Source organism: Schistocerca piceifrons, chromosome 5 (assembly GCF_021461385.2).
Source record: "Schistocerca piceifrons isolate TAMUIC-IGC-003096 chromosome 5, iqSchPice1.1, whole genome shotgun sequence".
Taxonomy (NCBI): Eukaryota; Metazoa; Arthropoda; class Insecta; order Orthoptera; family Acrididae; genus Schistocerca; species Schistocerca piceifrons.
In genome coordinates, this window is record NC_060142.1 from 222,626,582 (window position 1) to 222,650,610 (window position 24,029).

Consider the following 24,029-nt stretch of genomic DNA (forward strand, 5'->3'; position numbering starts at 1 on the left):
CCCTCGTCTTTTTACCTACTTGATTCTCTGCTGCCTTCGCTACTTCATCCCTCAAAGCTACCCATTCTTCTCCTACTGTATTTCTTTCCCCCATTCCTGTCAATTGTTCCCTTATGCTCTCCCTGAAACTCTGTACAACCTCTGGTTCTTTCAGTTTATCCAGGTCCCATCTCCTTAAATTCCCACCTTTTTGCAGTTTCTTCAGTTTTAATCTACAGGTCATAACCAATAGATTGTGGTCAGAGTCCACATCTGCCCCTGGAAATGTCTTACAATTTAAAACCTGGTTCCTAAATCTCTGTCTTACCATTATATAATCTATCTGATACCTTTTAGTATCTCCAGGGTTCTTCCATGTATACAACCTTCTTTCATGATTCTTAAACCAAGTGTTAGCTATGATTATGTTGTGCTCTGTGCAAAATTCTACCAGGCGGCTTCCTCTTTCATTTCTTAGCCCCAATCCATATTCACCTACTATGTTTCCTTCTCTCCCTTTTCCTACACTCGAATTCCAGTCACCCATGACAATTAAATTTTCGTCTCCCTTCACAATCTGAATAATTTCTTTTATTTCATCATACATTTCTTCAATTTCTTCGTCATCTGCAGAGCTAATTGGCATATAAACTTGTACTACTGTAGTAGGTGTGGGCTTCATATCTATCTTGGCCACAATAATGCGTTCACAATGCTGTTTGTGGTAGCTCACCCGCATTCCTATTTTCCTATTCATTATTAAACCTACTCCTGCATTACCCCTATTTGATTTTGTGTTTATAACCCTGTAGTCACCTGACCAGAAGTCTTGTTCCTCCTGCCACCGAACTTCACTAATTCCCACTATATCCAACTTCAACCTATCCATTTCCCTTTTTAAATTTTCTAACCTACCCGCCCGATTAAGGGATCTGACATTCCACGCTCCGATCCGTAGAACGCCAGTTTTCTTTCTCCTGATAACGACATCCTCTTGAGTAGTCCCGGCCCGGAGATCCGAATGGGGGACTATTTTACCTCCGGAATATTTACCCAAGAGGACGTCATCATCATTTAATCATACAGTAAAGCTGCATGCCCTCGGCAAAAATTACGGCTGTAGTTTCCCCTTGCTTTCAGCCGTTCGCAGTACCAGCACAGCAAGGCCGTTTTGGTTATTGTTACAAGGCCAGATCAGTCAATCATCCAGGCAGTTGCCCTTGCAACTACTGAAAAGGCTGCTTCCCCTGTTCAGGAACCACACGTTTGTCTGGCCTCTCAACAGATACCCCTCCGTTGTGGTTGCACCTACGGTACGGCTGTCTGTATCGCTGAGGCACGCAAGCCTCCCCACCAACGGCAGGGTCCATGGTTCATGAGGGGGGGGGGGATTTTCTTCCATATATCGCGATAATTTCACGGTAACCGTGTGTGCCATTTAGCCGTTTTGCCCTAAAGAATCGCACAGTCTTTCGCGCTTCAACTTTGAATTATGTTTCCAGTTGCCACGTCATCTCACATGCGCACTATGATCACTTGTTCTTGGTAATTCAGCGGAACTGTGTCTCAAGGATACTCGGGATGTGTATTCTCTCCTCTCCACTGCTCGTGTTGCGCAATGGTTTCAGCGAGGGACGATGTGTGTAGCTTACTTTTCATACCAACTCCTGCAGTAAAATGTCACCTTATGTAAGATACTTTGCTGGCAGTGTGGCTTGGCTTCGAATGGACTGCTACCCAGTTCACCAAAGGATACAAATTTGAATGTCAATTACTAGCCTCAGAGTCGGAAGAAATTACCTGGGCTAGTATTTCATTAAAGCTGTAGTGAATTTTCGTGTGGAGAGAGAGAGAGGGAGGGAGATAGAGGTAGTGAGATACATAGAGGGAGGGAGAGAGAGAGAGAGAGAGAGAGAGAGAGAGAGAGAGAGAGAGAGAGAGCTGCTGTCATGATCTCAGCCAATACGTGACGGAGCGTCGCGGCTCGGCTTTTTCCTACGTGGCCATCACGCACGCGTGCTTCTATAACGCCGGCGTGGCCATAACTCTTGGCATTTGGCAGCCATCCGAACGAATGGGACGCACGTTGATTGAAAACGTACAGCTAACCTTCCCAGCTGCGGACAATATCCCGCGGTGGCGGAGGGAGACCTGTGTTTTGCCGTGATTACAGATTTGGGACTGGGCGCGCGATCCAATTTCGGATACAGGGCTGAGCCGCGATTATCTGGAAGCGCCGGCGAACGCACACATCACTGAGCCGGCACTGGCGCCTGGCTTCGGCAGTCGAATGCGATCACCGACGCTCCAGTGGCAGTGCTCGTGAGTTTCATATTCTTGCGTCTCTCGCGTTGCTGTCTGTTCAGAGATAGACTGAGGTCACGAAACTCATGGGATAGCTACGTGAACATTTACAGATGGCTGTAGTACCGCGTACACAAGGTACAAAAGCTATTTGTACTCAGGTGATTCACGTGAGAAGGTTTCCGACGTGATTGTGGTCGCACGAGGGGAATAAACAGGATTTGGACGCGGAATGGTAGCTGGAGCTAGACGCAGGAGACATTCCACTTCGGAAATCCTTAGAGAATTCAATATTCCGAGATCCGCAGTGTAAAAAGTGTGTCAAGAATACCATATTTCAGCCATTACCTCACACCACGGACAACACTTGACCGACGGCCTGAACTTAACGACCGAGAGCACTGGCTCTTGCCTAAGTTGTCAGTGCTAACAGACAAACAACACTGCATGAGATAACTGCGGAAATCTATGCAGAGCTTCTCCTGGGCTCATGACTACATCGGGATTATGTGACCACGCCACTGTTTTCCAGTCACCTAACTCTAAAACCGTGGCATGGTCACATAATCCCGATTTCTGTTGGTAAGAGCTGATGGTACGGTACGAGTATGGCGCAGACTCCCGAAGCCATGGACCCAGGTTGTCGACAGGGCACTTTGCCAGCTTGTAGTGGCTCCATAGTGGTGTGGGCTGTGTTTACATGGACTTGAATGGGTCCTTTGGTCCAAGTGATCCGATCATTAACAGGGAATCGTTATGTTTGGTTGCTTGGAGACAATTTACAGCCGTTCATGGACAACTTGTCCCCAAACAATGATGAAATTTTTATGGATGGCAATGCGCCGTGTCAGACCATTCTGGCGAGCTATTGAATGGGGCATCCAGATCGCCCGACATGAATCCCATCGAACATTTATGATACACAATCAAGAAATTAGCCCATGCACAAAATCCTGCACAGGCAACATTTAGAAACTGTGGACGGCTGTACAGGCAGCTTGGTGATTTCTGCAGGGGACGTCCAACAACATGTTGAGTCCAAGCCATGTCGATTTGCGGCACTACGTCAGGCAAAAGAGGGTCCGACGCCATATGACATTTGTCACCTCAGTCTAAGTAGAAAGAACTCATACACGCTTAAGCTATCCAACAAACACCTGTTAGTGGACATTAATATGGAGTGTGTCCATCCTTCGCCTTCGTGACGGCTTGAACTCCGCTAGGAACACTTTCAGTGACATGGAGAGATGGCAGTCCCTGCTTTCTCTATAGCCGAAACCAGAGAAAGTAGTAATGTAGAACGCAAGTGTCTGGAGTGAAGTTGACGCCGTAATTCAATCCAGAGATGTTCCGTTAGCTTCAGGTCGGGACTTTGGGCACATCACTCCATTTCACGAATTTTACTGTCCACAAACCACTGCCTCAAAGATGCTACTCCATGGCAGGGTACAGTGTCATGCTTATACCGCCAGCGTCCCTGAACCCTTCCTCCACGGTACGCAGTTCACAATGCTGTAACTTGTGTTCGCATAATTCAGAATTTAGTGTTTTATTAAGCGCAGTAAGGAGATCAAACTCAAAAACCGCCCTTGTATCGTAAAACCACTTCCTCCGTACTTTGCTGTTGGCACGGTACAAGAGAGAAGGTAACTGACAAAAGGAAACTCATCCATCAGATTGCAGCAGGATATAGCATAATTCAGTAGTCCTTTGGCCCCTTAGCTAAGTGGTCAGTGCTGCAATACAGAGGGGCCGTGTCCGATTCCCTGTCGGGTCAGAGATTTTCTCCGCTTTGGGACTGGGAGTTGTGTTGCCCTCATCATCATCGGCACGCAAGTCGCCCAATGCGGCTCCAACTGAACACCAACTTGGCGGCCAGATTTCCCTAGGTGGGGACTCCTGGCTATCTATCTCATATAACCATTTCGTTTAATTTCAGTTGGCATCATTACAAATCGTTTCCATTCATCTACTATTTAGTGGTGTCGTTCTTTCCACCAACTCAAGTGCTCCTACAGAAATGTGTGGCCTGTGATTACTGCTTGACCATTGTACCACATTCTTTTTAACTGCTGTGCACAGGCATTGTGCTAACTTGACTGCTAGTAGCACTTTCGAACTCATGAACAGTTCCTTCCCCTGATTTCATGTTATTTTTCACGGACACCGTCTCCAATGCTCGACGGTCCCTTTCTTTCAGTACACAAAGTCTGCAAGGCCTTGGCGGTTGTTCCTTTGGGTTTGCACTTCACAATCACATCACCAGCAATCAACTTGGGCAGCTTTAAAAGTACTCAAATGTGTCTGACGGATTTGTTACTCAGGTGATATTCGTGACTAGTCCACCTCCAAGGTGACATTCACTTGACCGACCTATTCTCCCCTCATTGCTTCCCTACTGACAACACAGTATTGCTCTCCAACTTATATACTGACAGCTCGCCTAACACGGCGCCAAGTGGCCAGTTTCGCATTACATAGGGATGTAGCGATAGCTTTAATCAGACTGAGATTAACTGTACTTCTCAACGGTACCCAGCCAATAATTTCGAAAGAGTTTTCACATATATGGCATTAGTCCACGTGCAAATTTCTTCACGCTATCATCGAATGTTCTTCGGTTTCTTTTGGATCAACTGATCTTTACCCGGGTGGTCTCCCACAAGTCGGTTCATTCTTCTGAAGATATTTCGTTGTAACACCACATTTTATTACGGAAATAACTATGTCCTACACAGTGCTGTATGTAGGAACCAAAGACATTATTCCTTGAATAAGAAAAGCGAACATTATATTGCATTATATCCGATTTTTTTCTCTCTCTCTTGTTGAATGTAATGTTAATGACTCGGATTTTGTTCTTGCGCTGATAAAGACAAAGGGAAGATATAATTTTGAATATTACTTATTACAACTCGACAGTAAAAGTTGTATACAAGGAAGAAATAAGCGAGTGCTCATCTCTGGTAAATAATTAGGTGAAACTCAAACGTCAATATTTCTCTTTCTAGTCATTCGAGTTACCGCAGAAAGTTGTACCTTAACTATGTCGACCGGGAATTGTAGAGACGCTGGGGAAATTGGCAAACGAAACTACAAACAAGCACGGCGACTTTCAGCAGACCCGAGAGCACGCAACAAGAAATCTACCACAGCTCTTTACCAACATATTACCACACGACAAAACACACACAAGGCAAGTTTGGTTTCAATCGACATTTTCAATATCCCCTTTGAAAACCAAGAAGACCTGGTAACCTTGTCTATACCACCATAAATTAAAATGGTTCAAATGGCTCTGAGCACTATGGGACTTAACTGCTGAGGTCAACAGTCCCCTAGAACTTAGAACCACTTAAACCTAACCAACCTAAGGACATCACACACATCCATGCCCGAGGCAGGATTCGAACCTGCGACCGTAGCGATCACGCGGTTCCAGACTGTAGCGCTTAGAACCGCTCGGCCACCCCGGCCGGCTACCACAAATTACAATAAAAATAGCAATATTTTCAACAATGACGAAACTTTCACCACCTGCTTTCTTTGGCATTGTGATTATTACATTCTTCTAGAAGTCTGGGGTATTTTCAACACATGCGTCATGAGGCGCATCTTAATGACTCGATAACTATCCGTGAATGTCACCTGCTCCATGTGTCATGTTTTGTCTATGTTCTATAAGTACTCTCATCACTTTTAGACAAAAGCAGCGAACAGTGGGCGGACAAAGTTTTCTTTAATTTGCCTATTTTATTTAATAGTCGGATTCTATGTATCTTGAAACTGACGGAGTCAAAATTTTTCAATCTTTATTGGACTTCTAAGCTTATTACTGGAAAAGATAGGAATAAAAATCGTTTATTTCAGAAACTGGTTACTTTGAGCGGTTTTAATAGTCCAGTTAAACTGGTGTTGAGGAAAAAAACGATCTAACTGGAAACTGGTCGTTCCAGCGGTAACTGCTATCCCTTCTTTTGGGGCATTTCCCGACATTTGCGGCCCCACGTGTCTTTTATTAAATTACCTATCTCAGCGTCATCTACATCGCTACGGAGGTTTTTAAACGTTAGTAAGAGTCGCTCTGTATATACAAAACGAGAATTTGTTGGTGTGCGTTACTTTCCATTTGATTCGTGGGTTTTACATGAAATCCTGTATCTGTATACCCAGTTAAGGCACACAGGAAACGTCCCACATCTGACCACAACGATGCTGATTCATTATTCGGCCAACAAGATCACGTAAACAGAGAACGAAATAGAGAAATTAGCCGATGGAGAGTGGAGGCGTGCTGGAAGGAGGCGGTTTCGCGTCGGGGCACTGCCCGGAGCGACGTCAGGCGCATACAGAGAGCTAGTTTGTTCCTGCGGACGTGGCGAGCGCGGAGACACGCCGCCAGATAGCGACGCAATACAATCTGCACGGCCGCAGAGGCGGGTCGTAATCAAGTTGGTCCGCGGGCGAAGAAAAAGCGAACACGCTAATTACAAAACACAGCACCGAGGCTCGCCGCCGGTCCGAATAGACTGAGAGGTGCAGGGTGGGGGTGGGTAGGGGGAAGAGGAGTGGGAGGAAAGGGGAGGGGTCTGAGCAGTGTTGCAGCGGCAGACGAGCCGACTCTCCCTCTCCCCGCTGTTCACATAATACGGCGTCGGACGGGTCGACGCTGCACAACCAGACCGAAGCCCGTCTCGGACGAAATGAAATACAACCGGTCCGTCCTGGAACCAGCGGCAAAACAATGTCCGCGTCGAGGAGCAGCTCCACCAGCGACCGAGCCTGCCGCGGGCCGTCGGAGGGGGCGGTCGCATTACGACAGACCCCTGGCTCTGCTGGAGATAGCATGGCGGGCACTAGCGGCGCCAGATAGGTGCGTGCGTTTGTCTGCGCCGAGACTCCTGCGTCGGCATCTGCGTGCGAGCACCGCCCGCAATATCGCCGCGGAGACCGCAGCTCGGAGCCGCCTCCGCCGCCCCCGCAGGGCATTAGCAAGCCGGGGGCCGCGCCTTCTCCGCCCCCGCCGCCCCCGCCACTCCGCTAATGGGCCGGCGCTAACGACCCGGCACATGGCCCGGCGGGTTTACTTTCTGCGCCTTCACCAGCTTCCGTCTGTTCCGCTTCCTTTGCCCCTCCCCCTCCCCTCTTCCCTTTTTTTCTGTTTCTTAACTCTGGTGACGCCTTCCCCTTCTTCTTCCGCACGGCAGTATTCCCTGGGTTACCCTCGGGGATAGGAAAAGATTCCTTTGTCTTTATCGGACATTTCTGAGCAGTAGAATCCGCACTGATATGCATGTTTTCCATTCGAGAAGGAAATCAACATATAGCAATGTTTATATAATAATTTATCACGTCACGATCGCTTAAAAGTATGTAATATTTTTACGTTACCGGTTTCGACATCATGTTCGCACCTTCAGATCCGATTAAGCAACTGAAAAGTATCGTCAACATATATAACAACCACAAATCACGAAGTTTAAAATACGTTCAAAAATGTTCAAATGTGTGTGAGATTTTATGGGACTTAACTGCTAAGGTCATCAGTACCTAAGCATATACACTACTCAACCTAAATTATCCTAAGGACAAACACACTCTGCCATGCCCGAGGGAGGACTCGAATCTCCGCCTGGACCAGTCCATGACTGCAGCGCCCTAGACCGCTCGGCTAGTCCCGCGCCGCTTGAAATACGTCATTGAATGTACATCGTATCGTCATATTTTTACCGTTTAAAGATGTAGAAGGGGCAGTCAAATCTAAACGCGAACACCCGCTAAAACGAGACATAGAAAAATTTCTTTCGAAAATAATCACCACAGGCGTTAAGATATTTATCCCACTGGGAGACGACACGATCAATTGCCGACTCGTTGAGCGGCCGATGACGGATCCACAACAGCACCAACTCTTGCGTTTCCTAGTCGGACTGAAATGGACATCCATGTATATCTTTCTTCAGGTCGCCAAAGATGTGAAAACCACACTGTGAAAGACCCGGGCTGTACGCAGGATGTTGCAGTGTTTTCCATTTACGCTACAGCGTAACCTTATTCCGATTGGCAGTGTGGGGGCCAGCGTTATCTAGCGACAGGATGATTCCGTCCCACATCGTTCGTGGGCGTTCTGACTTTACGGCGTGTCACAGCTTCTGCAAAATGTTTTCATATCGCTGCGAACAGATTGCTGTTTCGTGCTAGAGGAACTTCATGAGCAAAACGCCCCTGTAGTCGAAGAAGAAGGTCATCATGACCTTTCCAGTACTTGCATGAACAGCTTAGGATTTCTTTGGCGGGGCAGATGTGAGATGTTTCGAATGTTGGGTTTGCCGCTTGCCCTCGGGTTGTCGGAATGCTGTCCGACGAAACACGATAACGCCCTCCCTAGCACTGTCAATCTGACAAGGCCACGATTCAGTACTTTGATTTGGAAACACTACAACATCCTGCGTACAGCCCGTACCGTTCACTGTGTGATTTTCGCATCTTTAACGACCTGAAAATAGACATGCGTGGATGTTAGTTTCAATCGGACGAGGAACAGCAAGAGAGAGCGAGATTGTGGATCAGTCAGCGGTCGACTGCGTTCTACGAAACAGGTTGGTTGGGTTGTGGAGCAAGGGGAATAAACTGCCTGGTTATTATACCTTTACTAAGCAGGGATAGATCGTCTAGTTTCCTAGTGGCATAAATGTATTAAAGTGTGCGGTGATTACTTTTGAATGGGAACGTTCCATGGTCCCGTTGTGGCTGGTTTTCGGTTTTCATTTGACTGCCCCTCAATACATTCTTTAAGGTAATGTGGACTTAATAGTGTTCTAAGAGTCAAGCCCCAACTGTTCTATACCTGATGACGCTTCTCAGTGGGCCACGCCTGAAGATAACAACTTGATGTCGATATTACATATCTTAAAGGGATTCTGCCATCATTAGCTATAACACTAACATCTATGAAGGTTGCATACTTCCAAACTTTCAAAAATACAACAGCAAAATCACATGCTACCCGAACACGCTTAGAAGTTATGAATGTTCAAGAAAAAGAATCTCCTGAGACAGCCAAGACCTGCTGATAAAATTACTGTTTAATTTCAACAGGTTTCGACCTTTTGATCATCTTCAGGTATCATAAAATTATTTACAACAGCCTACAGGGGAACGTTCTTGCAATGGTATTGGACAAGATTAATCTGCATTGGCCGAGCACAACTTGGTAGGAAAGCGTATTTTCGATTCCGGAAAGATGTCTGTCAATTGCTCACCTAATGGTTTGTGAGACAGCATTGTTCAGGAGGCAATAGAGATACGAATGTCAGCATATCTTGTTAATCGAGATAAGGGTTTTGTCATCAGTGCAGCATAGTAAATAGTCAGGGGCAAACGTCTGGTTCTAATACTGACTGCTCAGTGTTTCTTTTTCTCGTTCAGTTGGTTTTCCTTTCGCATGAATCAACCGAATCAAACTAGTCTCTTGTGGCTACATCATCTGTAGGATTGTATTTTATTCACTCTCTAGGTCTGAGTGGTTTCATTTAATGTGAGACAACCGACTCACATGTCGCTCACGGATAGGTTTATATGAATGTTTGTCAATCACTCTGGGATTTTCGGTGGTTTCGATCTCATACTATTTCAGCTTTTTCGGCAATACATGAACCATGACTAGTTTCACGTAGTCATGAATATGAATATTGATCCAGGAAATGTGCAGTTTGTTTCTTTTATTCCAGACTAAGATCACAAAAAGTGCCCTCAGATTATTAATTTCTGTGGTAGGCACCATCAGATCTACAGTAAAATGGGAAGCTAAATACAACTAATGAACATCCTACACCCCGTAAAGAATAGGTAATGACTAGAGCCCGGATCTGTAATTACATATTCTGTTCCTTTGTATGTAGTTATGAGAAAAACTAAGATGCCGACGAATTAAATTGAATGGACCTTTACTTCAGAGTTTTAAATTACATATTTTTACTTATTTTTTGGCTAATACGTATGTCATATTTCAATATTATTGTGGAATTTTTATACATTTTCTTAAGTCCCATACACTTTCGTTACATAGCAAGAAACGAAAGAAAATTTAGTTTTATTATTGTGGTTCTCATACTGTCATCAGGCCCGCTACACTCTAAGCAACATCACTCAAGTTCGATGCGGACAACAGTGACTCGTTTTAAACGCTTCCCTTTCTTGTTCTCAGACGCTTCACAATAAGCGATAACATCTCGAATTGAACACCATTTACGAAGCATTTATTAGGAATAAACAGAGACAGTTAGACATCAGATCCCAGAAGTAAATATACTTATATCAGCAACGAAGAAGATGTTCTTCATAAAATGTCCTTATCGAGTACAACACTACGAGCAGCAGCTACCTGATGTAACTCTGTCTCGGAAGCTAGGGAAAACATGGTGGGCAATATGAAGTGAAGCTGTGAGTTTCTTCACTGTGAAATTGTGAAGTCGGTGATGGAGAAATTTTCTTCTGATCCCGCAGTGTCTGTGAGTGAATCCTTGTCAGCATTTAACAGTTCTAAAGTGCTCAGCTCAGATTCATATAATGCATGTCACTTCATCTGACTTCCCGACAATATCAAGAAACTACGGATTTCAGGTATGCATCTCCAAAAGGCTGTGGGAATAATGGAAGATACTGTTCGGAAGTGCGGTGTTGTATGAGGTGAAGTGCGTATTATAGTTTCCAGTAAACTGCAAACTGTGCTGAACAAGAACCCTGGATATTCAAATCTTGTTTTGCCTATTGTATTTGATGGTGGTATTGTAAAATCCACTGAGAATATTATTCCTAGTACAATTACTCTGTATAAATATTAACCACTAACTACTTGTGAAGTCGAGCGATGCTTATTTATAAAAACTTTCCGTCAAACGTTTGACTGTGTATGACAACAGAGCATAAGTATATAATAATTAACTGTGCATCCCGTCACATTAGACACTTGCACTTCAATATTTTGTAGCAGGAGTGAACAAGACTACCTGTGAAATTACATTTTTTAGAACACAATGAAATTTTGGCTTTTACATATAATTGCTGTATTATATATTTATTTACATATTTCACCAGCTTTTATTAGGTATTAATGTAGAGATTTCTAAAGTTGATATTACATAAAATCCGGGTTCTTGTTATGAGAGTGTAAATGATTACTTTCGTACATAAAGAATACATTAACTTGAATGTGACGAAGCATTCAAGTTTAAAACATATCCTAATATAATAGAGAAAGAGGAGCATCGTCAAGATAAACTAAATATGCAAGACATCGTCGAAAGTAACTGAAAGTAAGGTGCAAACTAGACCATAGTGTCAGAGAGTCATCTTACGAACGAAACTACTGTTCACAACAAACTGAGTTAGTCTACAGCTGTCACACACGGTATATCTCTGTCGTAAACTCGCTACATATCACTACCAAAATCAAAAGTCTGAGAAACATTTTTGTGATTGCTGACTGGAATGAAAGTAACATACCATGATTAGGATAACCAACTGGTTTAGAGGCCGATAAGATGTCTTGTATAGAGAAGGGGTAAATAAGAGGCATATTTCCAAAAATGAAGTATTTTTTAAATTTATATCTTTATATACTTAAATTCGAATTTTTCGTACTTCTGGCATGAAATATCAATGGTGCTTGGTTTTGAAATTTAATAGGGGGAGTGCCACACACGTCTTTGTACACCCCCCCCCCCCCCACCCACTATTCCTCAACCTGTTTAGTTGTATATTAACTGCAGCTGGAACAACTTAATCAACAGCGACGTATTTACGAGCTTTAAGTGACGGAAAAATGAAACAGTGTATTTAGTATTTAATTAAATTAATATGTATAACGTTTATGTTAACTCTGAGGTACTCTTTGAGGCGTCAGTGTATATCACTGGTTTACTTCTAGCAACGAAAGTGCTGCAGACTGGTTTCATTCAGAAGAATGGATGTAAGATTCAGTCAACTAAAACATTGAAGAACGGTTCAAAAATGACTCTGAGCACTATGGGACTTAACTTCTGAGGTCATCAGTCCCCTAGAACTTAGAACTACTTAAACCTAACTAACCTAAGGACATCACACACATCCATGCCCGAGGCAGGATTCGAACCTGCGACCGTAGCGGTCACGCGGTTCCAAACTGACGCGCTTAGAACCGCACGGCCACAATGGCCGGCTTGAAGAACGGTTTCAGACGGAAAGACGGAAGAACGAATATACAGTTCACCCGACAGAGGCTCTACAGAATGATTTCACTTGATGAGAAAGAATGAATGATTTAATATGCAAATCTACAAGGGACTGAATCTATTGTTTTCATTCGGTTGTTCCCCTTGACTAGTTTCACTCAGAAGACGAATGAATAAATCAAGCGATACGTAAAATTACGACCGAATGGGTCAAATGTTTTTCAACAATCGACTGAATCGATTGTTTAGATCGCGTGGAGTAGCAGTGAATAGTGTACACGAGTTGCCTGTTGCGCAAACAATCGTCCTGGAGCTCCTAAACTGTCATGGAGCGGACGTGACGAGTTTTGTATGTCCACTGTTAGCAGCTGTTTATGGAGACGGACTGTGTCACTGGGACTTCGCCAGAAGGTGGAAAGTGACAGTAGCCTTCTGAAACGTCGTGCGTACTCCGGAACCGTACCCGGCAAGAAATCCGTGAAGATTTAATCCATACATGTTACAAAAAATTTATGTACATATGTATATATATTTGTACGATGTATGATTCTCACTTCCTCCTAAATCATTGGACCAATTTCTACCAAACTAGCTGCACATATCACTTATTATGTGGAAAGAATCACCTGTGAAGTGGTCGGGGATGGGGATGAAAAAGCAGTGTGGCGCACGAATTACGAATACCCATACACTTATTCATCCAGTCCTGTTAATTGTGGTTACAATTGCACCCGTTGTCTGACGAGGGTTTCTTCTTGCTTGTTGCAAAATTTAGCGGTCATCTGCTGCTGCAGCGGATCATGAGAACGCTCAGGGACTTTCAGCAAACTCTACATATAGTTTCAAAATCTTAAGCAACTTTTCTCTCTAACATATGCCACAAAATGACGAAAGGAAAAAAGTTTGCATCTTTTCACAGTTTTCGCTTTTCATACAGTAAAACTGCCACATGAAGCATGAAGTTTCAATTTATTACTTCGTTACTACTAACTATATTCGCGACACATTTTGCATCCAGTTTTCACAAATAACAATAAATTTACTAGAAGTTCAGGAGATATGATGGAAATGCACGAAAGCTGCCGCATCATAAATGATTTTTAAATTTGTTACTTATTTGTTACTAACTCTATTCGCTACATATTCCGCAGGCAGTATTCACATATGTCGCTGAATCTACCTAGAACAATATATCATTGTACGATACAGAGTTTAGGAGAACTGACGTCATAAATGAACGAAAGTATATTTGCAAATTATAGATTGCAGCGGTCAGTCGTCCTTTTTAAATTTTATTGTGCCGATCTAGATTTCGGCTGGAAGCTAGCCATTCTCAATGCTAAGAATAAAAGTAGTACAGAGTTAGACGATGTCGTAAGAAGTTACAGATAATGGCTTAACTCATATGGTTTGTGTATTACATACCACAACTATTTTCACTCAATGCATGCCTGGAGGAGCTCGTGATCTTCTGCCATCACAAAAATACCGGCAGCAATCTGATTAATGATCAGGTTGTTATTAAAAATGCGCTGTTCTAGGAAATGTTCAAGGATTTGTTGCTGGGAAGCGGTGTAGGGTTTGACCCAGCGGGAATAGGTTTCCTTTTATAAACTCGTTCCATTAGATATATTGTCAAAATGACCGAAGCAAACGCAAGTAAGTACATAATGCTTTCCAATAAGTATACAGCAAGAAGCTTCTGACGACGTATAGCTAATGAACGAAATGATGTGGCAATTTTTCACGCGTCTCGCAATTTGACGTCATATCTTCCAAACTATCTCATAGAATGATATATTTTTGTAGGTTCATTCAGAGACACATGTAGATATTGTCTGGGAAATATTTTGCGAATGCAATTAGTAGTAAAGAAGTAGTAAATTACGAAGATATATTTTTGTATGTACATTTAGCGGTATTTGTGGTTCTTCACTTCGGAATGTGTTGTGAATAGAGTTGATAGTAAAGAGGTAACGAATAAAAACGTCATAGGCCTCAGTTGTTGGTAAATTACTTCTCATTTTGCTTCAGAAACGGGGACTGCCCCGCACCACTGTCAGCACAACGGGAATGTTGACCAAAATTTCTTTAACTACGGGGAATTCACAGATCATATGTGGAAAGGAGCATAATGTCCAACAGCTGGGTATTATGTGTTTGTGAAACATGATTCTTGGAATCATCAAAGAAGTAAAGTAGTCACAGAATGCCATAGATCTATTGCGAACTGAACAATTACGTGCTGGTACCCATGGCAACAAGAGATGCTTTATACGGGAAATGGGCAGATTAATTGCACTTGTTGCATCTATGACGTCAGTTAGTTCAGTATTGACCTGCACAGTAACCATTCGTCGGTCATCACCGTCAGCATAAAACATTTAAACATACTTGGTTTATTATGTAATTCAAATGTTTATTATACAAACGAAAATCTTCGTGCAACTTTTTTTCGATTGTCCGAACATAAATTTTTCTTATTTTTATAGAGTTCAATATTTTCTTTGCTTTAATTATGAGTCCATTCCATTTTACCTGCTTCTGGCTTAACACATATTTTCCGTGTTATATCTTACCTTCTCAACCAACCCACCAATTTGTACTCCTCCAGTGTTCGAAAGAATCTCATCTCTGTGTATCTCATTATTCTAATTTGTCGTTTTCTCAGTGTTCACTATGCGTGCCCCAAAGCAATGTTAGAGTGACATTACTTTATAGAGTTCATTACGTAACTTTCGTTCATACTTTCTAAAGCTTAATCTATAAATATGCTAAATAAAATTTTTCCCCCATAAATAAAGGTACACAAAGATCTTCGACTGTTTCATCAGTTAACCAAACGTCAACGAATTAGAAATATCAGAAATTTCTCTTAATGTCACTTCTTAGAACCAAGTAAAAGATTATACACCGTCCAGCGACATTAACCACTTGTCAAAAGCCTAAATAGTCAGTTCTTCAGCGCGGATCGCAGCGAGCCGAACAGGAAGAGAGTTCTGGAAGGTATTCGGCAGGGGTGATGACCCGTCCCGACTCCAATGCAGTGGCCGGCTGTGCTAGATTTCTCGGTTGAAGATCCTTGGGGGGGGGGGGGGGGGGGTGAGTCCGATTGAGGTGGTTCCACAGATTCTCCACTGGGGGTTAAATCCGGAAAGTTTGGTGACTTTGCCGTTTCGGAAATACTTCCCCCTTTGGACCGAAAGACAATGACCATCCACTTTAGGACGTCAGATAAATTACTCTTTTTCCACACTCTGAAAACGACTTCACTGTTTTACGAGTCCCCCTGATGAGCTTTACACGCTCTAGAATGCTAATGCTTGCACCTGCCGTCTGTGAGTGTTTATTGACATCGATCATTGGCGGTGAGCACATTAGTGTGACTGGACCGTGCAAAAGCCTTTACATGCCTAAGAATTATGAAAAAAAGAATCTATTGTTGTGGTAATAGAAATCCGAAATTTTTTTCCTATGGCCTATATTTCTCTCTGTCTAAGAAATGTAGGCAACTCAGTGCCCTGGATAGTGACATAACCTAGGTTTTAGCGCTAATGTTTTTATTCCACCAAAATTTTATTAGAAGTAAGAAGTCATTGTTCTATTAGAAAGATTTTTAATGATACAGTAAGAATTTGGAGTCTATTCATATTGCATGAAAGCTAAACATATTTGCCCTAATACATTGATTCTCATCGTACCACAAAATCTCTTTGTGTTTCTACAATGAGTGGGACCATCATTTACCATAAAGCTCACCGTCCACACTTCAGTTCGCTTCACACACACACACACACACACACACACACACACACATATATATATACACACACACACACACACACACACACACACACACACACACACACACAGCGCGATGCACCGCTAACCGTTTAATGACCCTTGTGGGCGACGTATAGGGCCGGAAAATACACCGTTAATTAGTGGAATCATTAATAACTGGGCTACCGTTACCGTTAAAATGAGGAGCTATTGATAACGCTTGAAGCACGGGGCTCTGATGTGCCTAATTATCCTTGTAAATAACGCTAGCTTACCGGTACCAACTGTTTGGCGGCCGGCTCACGTGTGTTGTTGAGTCCATTGTGCAAAGACGCATCTAATTTCCGCATTTTATACACGACACATCCACTAGGACACAACTTTGATTAAAACGACGAGTGTTAAAGACGGCTCTGGGATAAAAAAAGATGCATAGGTTGCCTAAAAATGGCTGGTGTTTGCCACGTTGTGTTTTTGCACTTCCTTGTAAGAATTAAACTTTCAAAGGTGAGCGAATTTACGGGGCATTTAATCACCGCTTATCTTCGAATTACAATATCTGTATCGTGACTGTCCTGTTCTGTCAACTGCTATCTCTAGTACATCTTTATTATGTCATTACATTCAATAATATATCTGTGGGAAATACCTTCACCTCGTCACTGAATTTTAGGTTGAATAAGACTTGCTTTATAAGGATTTGTTTTCTACACACCATTCACCTTTCCAAGTAAATCTCAAACGCCTTCCATTTTACTAGAAGCAGAGATCAGTAAACTAAATTTCTTACTACAGCCGACAGATTTTGGAACCAGATACTTCCACATGTTTTAATTACAAAGCATTCATGTGAATTCTGTAACTCGATGATTTTCTTGTTATAGACAACCACAGCCGAGAATTTATTGGAGGTTGGACACATCGCTCTTCTTTGCCTGTTATTGATTGATTTTCAAACTTGTTTATTTTCTACATGTTACAGGATTGGCCAGTTTCGGCCTAATAGGATATTTTAAAGCGCTATAGGTATCAAACACCATCTGCACGTAGGCGTACTCATTAAGTGGCTTCCAATTTAGGAAGTGCTTATTCAGGAAGGGGTTTAGTGTACCAAATTCCAGTACTTGCAGAAAGAGAAGAAAGTCTGGTAGTAACGCAGTAACATCATACCTTGCAACATTATTGGTGTTCAAAGCCTACGCAAAGATTTTTGCCGTGTAGCATTTGTGTAATATTAATATCTCGCTGAAGCGGAATATAGAGCGCCGCTTACGTACGTACACTACGGACTCGTCATCACATGATACGCTACCTACAGCTTCACTAACATCACGACAGTCGAGCAGATATTTATGAACTATTACGAATTATCAAACGAACCACACGGAGAGAAAGATGAATTTCATCAAAGAGTGTTTCTGGAGTCACAAAACGCTTGACTGCGTAAACGAAGTGCATTATAAATATTTGATTGACTTCGAACACTAAGCATAATTTATTACCACCCACAATTCAGTGTTGTGAGTAGTTAGATGGTGATGGTTGACGGTTCATATATTCAAACTTGATTAGGTATTGACACCACGGATTAAAAATATGAAAGGAAATGAAAACGGTGAAATGCTTTACGAAATGATGTGTCTAAAAACAAGAATCAAAAAAAAATTAGGGAAATAGTACAAGACACAAAGAAATCATGTACATTAGCTGCTGGTGGCCATTGATTTATATTAAGAGGGCAAGTTGAAAACTTGTGCATGACTGGGATTCGAATCTGTGTCTCCTGCTTACTAGGCAGGACGCAGTGGTCACCGCAACTGCACGGACCACCCTAGCACGCATCCTACACCAACTTACACCACACACTACTGATGTAGTGCCCCTGCCCATTAGCCTCACTACTCGAGGCATCTCGCCATAAACGTTCATACTCAAGGTATCCCTTCAGTGCATCTTGATATACATCAATGCCCACTGGCAGATAATGTCCTTAATTTCTTTCTGTCTTTATTCATACTGACAGCAAGATCAAAACGGTGTCTGTCCTTTCGGAACCACATATATGTATAGAGAAATATTTGATGCCCGTTAGAATTCTGTTCGAAGTCAGTACCACAGCTAAAATGCTCGTGTGTTAGTGACGTAAAGAGACCAGTGTATGAAATACCACCAGAGAAATATTTCCTAGTACTGTTTAAAATTATGAAATTCTAAGTTAAAAAATGAACTTTAAATTCTCAGTTGGAACATCATTTGCTGTACATGATTCCAAGAAACATCCAAAGGAGTGCAAAAGGTTTCTATAATCTCTTTTATTTCTTACTTTTAGATAACTTCAGATCACTCATTTCACAAAACATTTCACCATTTTTTCAATTTTCTTTTATTTTCAAGTTTTGTTCAGAAATCATGAAATCCATTTATTTATCAATAGATATTCAGTTATAGTTAAGACCGTATGATCAACAGAAAACAGGTAAGTTTATTTTTATGCTGCGATTTGATATTTTTTGACGCTTTATTTACATATATACAGTAACAGCATCTGTAAGTGTAATATTTCAATTTTACCAATTAAGTTTTTAATACCCTAATTACTTTCACGAAACTAAATATTCATTTTGCAAAATAGGTTAATTTGGTACACAATTTGACTACTTCACGTCCCCTGTTTGGATATGAAAACTCCACTGTGTAATTTCTAGGAATTCTTGTTTGTGCACCACTTAAACTTTTGCCCAACAAGATGAATAAGCACCTCTACCGCTTCGTCGTTCGGCGGTATTCAGTAAGTCAAAGAAAAATGTGAAGTTTGTGTATAAACTCTTGTAAACAGTAGCACCGTACAGAAAATAGCATCAGCTCCTTTGGAAAAGGTTGACGGAAGGATGGGTATGTAGCTTCACTGAAGGGTGAAGAAGGTCAAAAAATATAGTGGCTGGACCCTACACTTATTTATTTTTTATGAATGATAGCGATACGGTTAATAGATCATCTTAGCTAGTGCTTCAGAGAACAGTTGATCTAAAGGGTTTCAGTTTTGATAATGTAATATTAAACTGTTTTTAATGTTACTATACCGCTGTGTTTAACGCTACATACGCTTATCATATTTTTGACGCTCTGCATTTTTCCACACTAGAACTAAAGATGAACCATTAATGATATCTAAATTGGCCATCACGATAAATAAATGAATACACTGCTCCAGACTATGTTCTGTCTCTTTATATCAATAGTGGACATAATTTTTTCAAAGCATCGCTTCTTTAATTATGCTGATTTAAGTAAATGTCCCTCGACTCAACTCTAATTTCTTCCAAACATTTTCTCTTTAAAATGTACTCATATCTGAACGTTACAGAATATGACTCGTTGTTTTAATACTTCATTTCTCGTTAATAATGCGTGGCTAACACACTTTCGTTGGTCACAAAGTGTCGCTAAACGCGAGGAAGATTTATTAAAGGGAGAGTACAAACTGCATTCCATGTTTCGCGGACTTTTTTTTTCTCCATTTGCAAATTTATTACCTCACTTTTCCCATTCTCGGTCACATCGGAGATGGCTGATATCAATGGTCATGCCCATATGCAGTGGATGGCAGTGCAAGTATTCTACTACTAATGCGCTTTACCACACACACGGGGTGTACTGCTGTTTTTAATGGGCTATTAATCTCTTATAATTAAATTTGTACGCATTCCCGCGAAAAGAGAAACATTTATCTGCGCGCGATCGCATGTGCTAAGAGCGAATGGTACCAGCAACTGGCACAATTACAACGGCGAAAAGGAAAATTAGTCTTCTACCCATACTGGCGTTATCAGAGACATTTGTTACCGTAATCACCCCGCTGTCGTCAGCGTGCTTTTTGCAGATGCCCCTACCGGCCATGACTCTCTCCACACTCTTTGCAAAGATTTTATTAAAACATTATTTCTTCCGTTTGCTACATGAAGCGAGGTATTGAGGATTTGAATTATGATGGTACACTCAAATGAGAATCGAAAATGTGTTTGAATTATTTATTTTGAACATCTGCGGAATATGATGTGATGCCACGCTCACTAGTAATAGCGGTATTTATTTAAAGTAATTAAAGAATGTAGAGCCATTGTGGTCGCAAATAAGAGAATATTGTATTTGTCAATGATTGCTTCATTTTTATTATTAATTTCATGTGTGTTGCTAAAGCAGGTAAGAAGTAAGAGAAACTAAGGCTCGTACCGAGTCTTATAGACATTCGGTTTTCCCTCGCTCTATTTGCGACAGGGACAGGAAACGTAATGACTAGTTAGTGGTACCCTTCGCCATGCGCCATACGGTGGCTTGTGGACTATCTATGTAGATGTAGATTTAGGTGTAGATATTATATAGGATGATTCCTTGATGACGTTACAAACTTACAGCGATGATGGTGAAGGATAAATGTATCGATTTGAGGTAAGGTACCCTGATCCGGAAATCATCGAGTCGGAAAGTATTAGCCGATATACACCCAAGTTTCGCCTTAGCCTCGCGCAGCGCGGAAACCAAACGGCCCAAACTTCCGAACTCTGGGCATAACATACAGAATACCCTCACATAATTTCTTCTTCTGATGGCGCAGTAGCGGTGCACATCAGTTGACGTCAGAGGGACCGGTAATCCTGTTTATGATAAACTAATAATGTATTCCATTTACCTGCACAAATTTCACAAATTGTTACATTTACAACAGTTGTTCAGAACAGCGTCCGTCAGTGCCAATGAAGGCATGGCGTCGTCACACAAAGTTCTGTGGTACCTCTTCTACTATCCCCGGTATCGTTTGCACATTGTTGCAGGCAGCGAAAATTCTTGCCAGGAGATCCTCTTCTGACTCCACAGTAGTCTCTTACATAAGACTGTTCACACGGGCCACACGAGAAGAAAAAAAGTGGGGCGAGATCAGATGAACGTTCTGGCGAGGAAACAGGATCTCGTCTGGCTATCCACTTTTCAGGGAATGTCTGATCCAGGTGTTTACAAACCCTCACTCAAAAGTGAAGTGGAACTCCTTAATGTGGGAACCATATCTGTTGACGAACAGCAAATGAAATATGTTCCAGAAACCTAGGTAGTGCTACCCGTCTCTGTATTCTACAGTCAGAGGAATCAAAATGATTTTGGCTTATAACTTACGACTCGGTCGTTTCTCGCCCTAATGTCAAATTGATACATTTACCCTTATCCATCATCCCTGAAACTTTTTATCATCACAGAATCAACCTGCATAGCTAGTGAAGCTACGTGATTATAGAGGTACGAAGTTGGAACTTAAATTGTGGAAACTATTTATTCACATCCTATACTAAAGAGTCACATGTTTGCACCTGTTCCTGTCATTCAGAGTAGTCACCAGCGTTGTGTAGAACCCGTTGCTAGCGATGTGGAAGGCTTAGTATAGCGTAAGCAGAGCCTGTTCTGTTGATGATGAGAATGGACCGGTCGACTGCCTGTCGAATCTCTGGAATACTTCTGAAGTGAATGCCACGAAGTGGATCCTTCATCTTCGGAAGCAAATAAAAATCACAAGACTTAAGTCCACGAAGTATGGTGGATGGTACAGTACTTTCCAGTCCCATCGACCGAACAGAGCAGCCACGTGGAAAGTGACGGGTGGGTTGCACAGGAAGTGTCGCCGTGTCTTTCGCAAAGCTGGTCGCAGGTGATGCTCCAAAAACGAAAGGAGAGGAGGACTATGAAAGTGATAAACTTTATCTGAGAGTTTTCTTTCAAATCGTACGCTGCCATACTTTTATCTGTCTCAATAGTTGTCAAAAAGATCATACTTCACAGTAACTAAAGGATTAAAAAATGGCTCTGAGCACTATGCGACTTAACTTCTGAGGTCATCAGTCGCCTAGAACTTAGAACTAATTAAACCTAACCAACCTAAGGACATCACACACATCCATGCCCGAGGCAGGATTCGAACCTGCGACCGCAGCGGTCGCTCGGCTCCAGACTGTAGCGCCTAGGACCGCACTCACTCCGGCCGGCTAAAGGATGAAAGCACACACGAATAAAATACGTATATAAGGAATGTCAGTGTTTTCACGTAACGATATTGATGAAGCATTCCGTCTTCAGGCTACAAGTGGCCTATCGGTACCATCCGTCCGCCGTGTCATCCTGAGATGAGGATGCGGGTAGGAGGGTCGTGTGGTCAGCACACCACTCTCCCTATCGTCATTATGATTCCCTTTGACCGGAACCGCTACTATTCGATTGAGTAGGTCCTCAGTTGACATCACGAGATTGAGTGCACCCCGGATAATGGCAACAGTATATGGCAGCCCGGATGGTCACCCATCCAAGCGCCGGCCACGCCCTACAGCGCTTAACTTCGGTGATCTGACGGGAACCGGTGTATCCACTGTGGTAAGACCGTTGCCGATATTGCTGAAGGCTGTGTCTTTATTTTAGTTTTAATCTCTTAATGGATCGAAATACACAATCACCATTCACAGAAATTTTTGATGATTATTCACAAAAGGTGGTCCTGAATATTAGTTCCAGCTTCAGTTGATAATTTAGAACAAATAGTTATCTAAATTTCTCTCACTTACGTAACGGCGGTGTATATCTAGTAGTTTGGTGGTATTTGCGACGTGCATTATACCGGTTCCTCAGTATCCGGGCATTACACCTTTCCACTGCTGATGACGTAAAATGTCGATGGGTCTCAGTCCGTGTAACGTGTATAGAGTGACAGATATCTTAGGACAGATATCTCCCATTTGCTTAATAATTTTACATTCAACTGATTGTAGCTTTGAATAGAAAAAGCTGATGATTCTGAGAAAACTGGAATATTTGAAGAGTGGACATACCACTCTGTTCTGAACACTCTAACAGAGTGGTGTGTCATTTAAAACAGTCTACGCACAAAATATAAATGTTACGCATCACAGGTATTGAACAATTGGCAGGAAAAATGAGTAGCAGAAATCCGTGACTGAAATGATTTAATAAAGCGCTCTGTCATTAACGAATTGAAATGCAGAGCTGTATGAATTTTTAAGGGCAGTTAAATAATGCAGCGTATCTCTGCACTATTTCAATAATTTATGTCGATTTATGAGAATACCGTTATCTGTGCTCGTATTATGCACCGCTGCTAGCGCCGTCTAATAAATTTGGAAGTGCCCGGAGTTGCCAATGAGTATAGTTTTCCGTTATTGCAACGTCACGCTGCTGCTCTCATTACTCCCGGAAGAAACCAATATTGCTATGTCCCCAGTAATCAGCTGTAGTCCACAACGCAATAAAACACTATTTTCACCATTATAAGCCTTTCTTTATTGCGACATAATATACCTAATTACCACAAACTGTAGCTAACGAAATAATTACTCCTAATAAAATTTTGAAAAAGACAAACGTGATTTAGCGTGCCCCTTTGTACATATTCACCAGAACATCAATTCAGTAGAAATTATTTCACGGGTGTGAGGGGGGGGGGGGGGGGGGAGATAGGTGATCATGGTGGTGGACGGGCTACCAACCCCCCACTCCCCCTACCACCTCCCATAGTCGCCACCCCCTCCCCACACCCACATGTGCATACACACACATACACACGCACACACACACACACACACACACACACACACACACACACACACACACGCGCGCGCGCGCGCGCACGCGCGCGCGTATGAATTCATTATCAGTTTGGAGAATGGCAGAACATTAGATGAATGCCATCAGTAACAGGTGTAC

The 24,029-nt window shown here is 42.3% G+C and overlaps 1 pseudogene; it reads right to left on the reverse strand.

Moving 5' to 3' along the window:
• Nucleotides 1-22,581: 22,581 nt before the first annotated feature.
• On the reverse strand, nt 22,582-22,699 carry LOC124799458 (annotated as a pseudogene).
• Nucleotides 22,700-24,029: the final 1,330 nt, after the last annotated feature.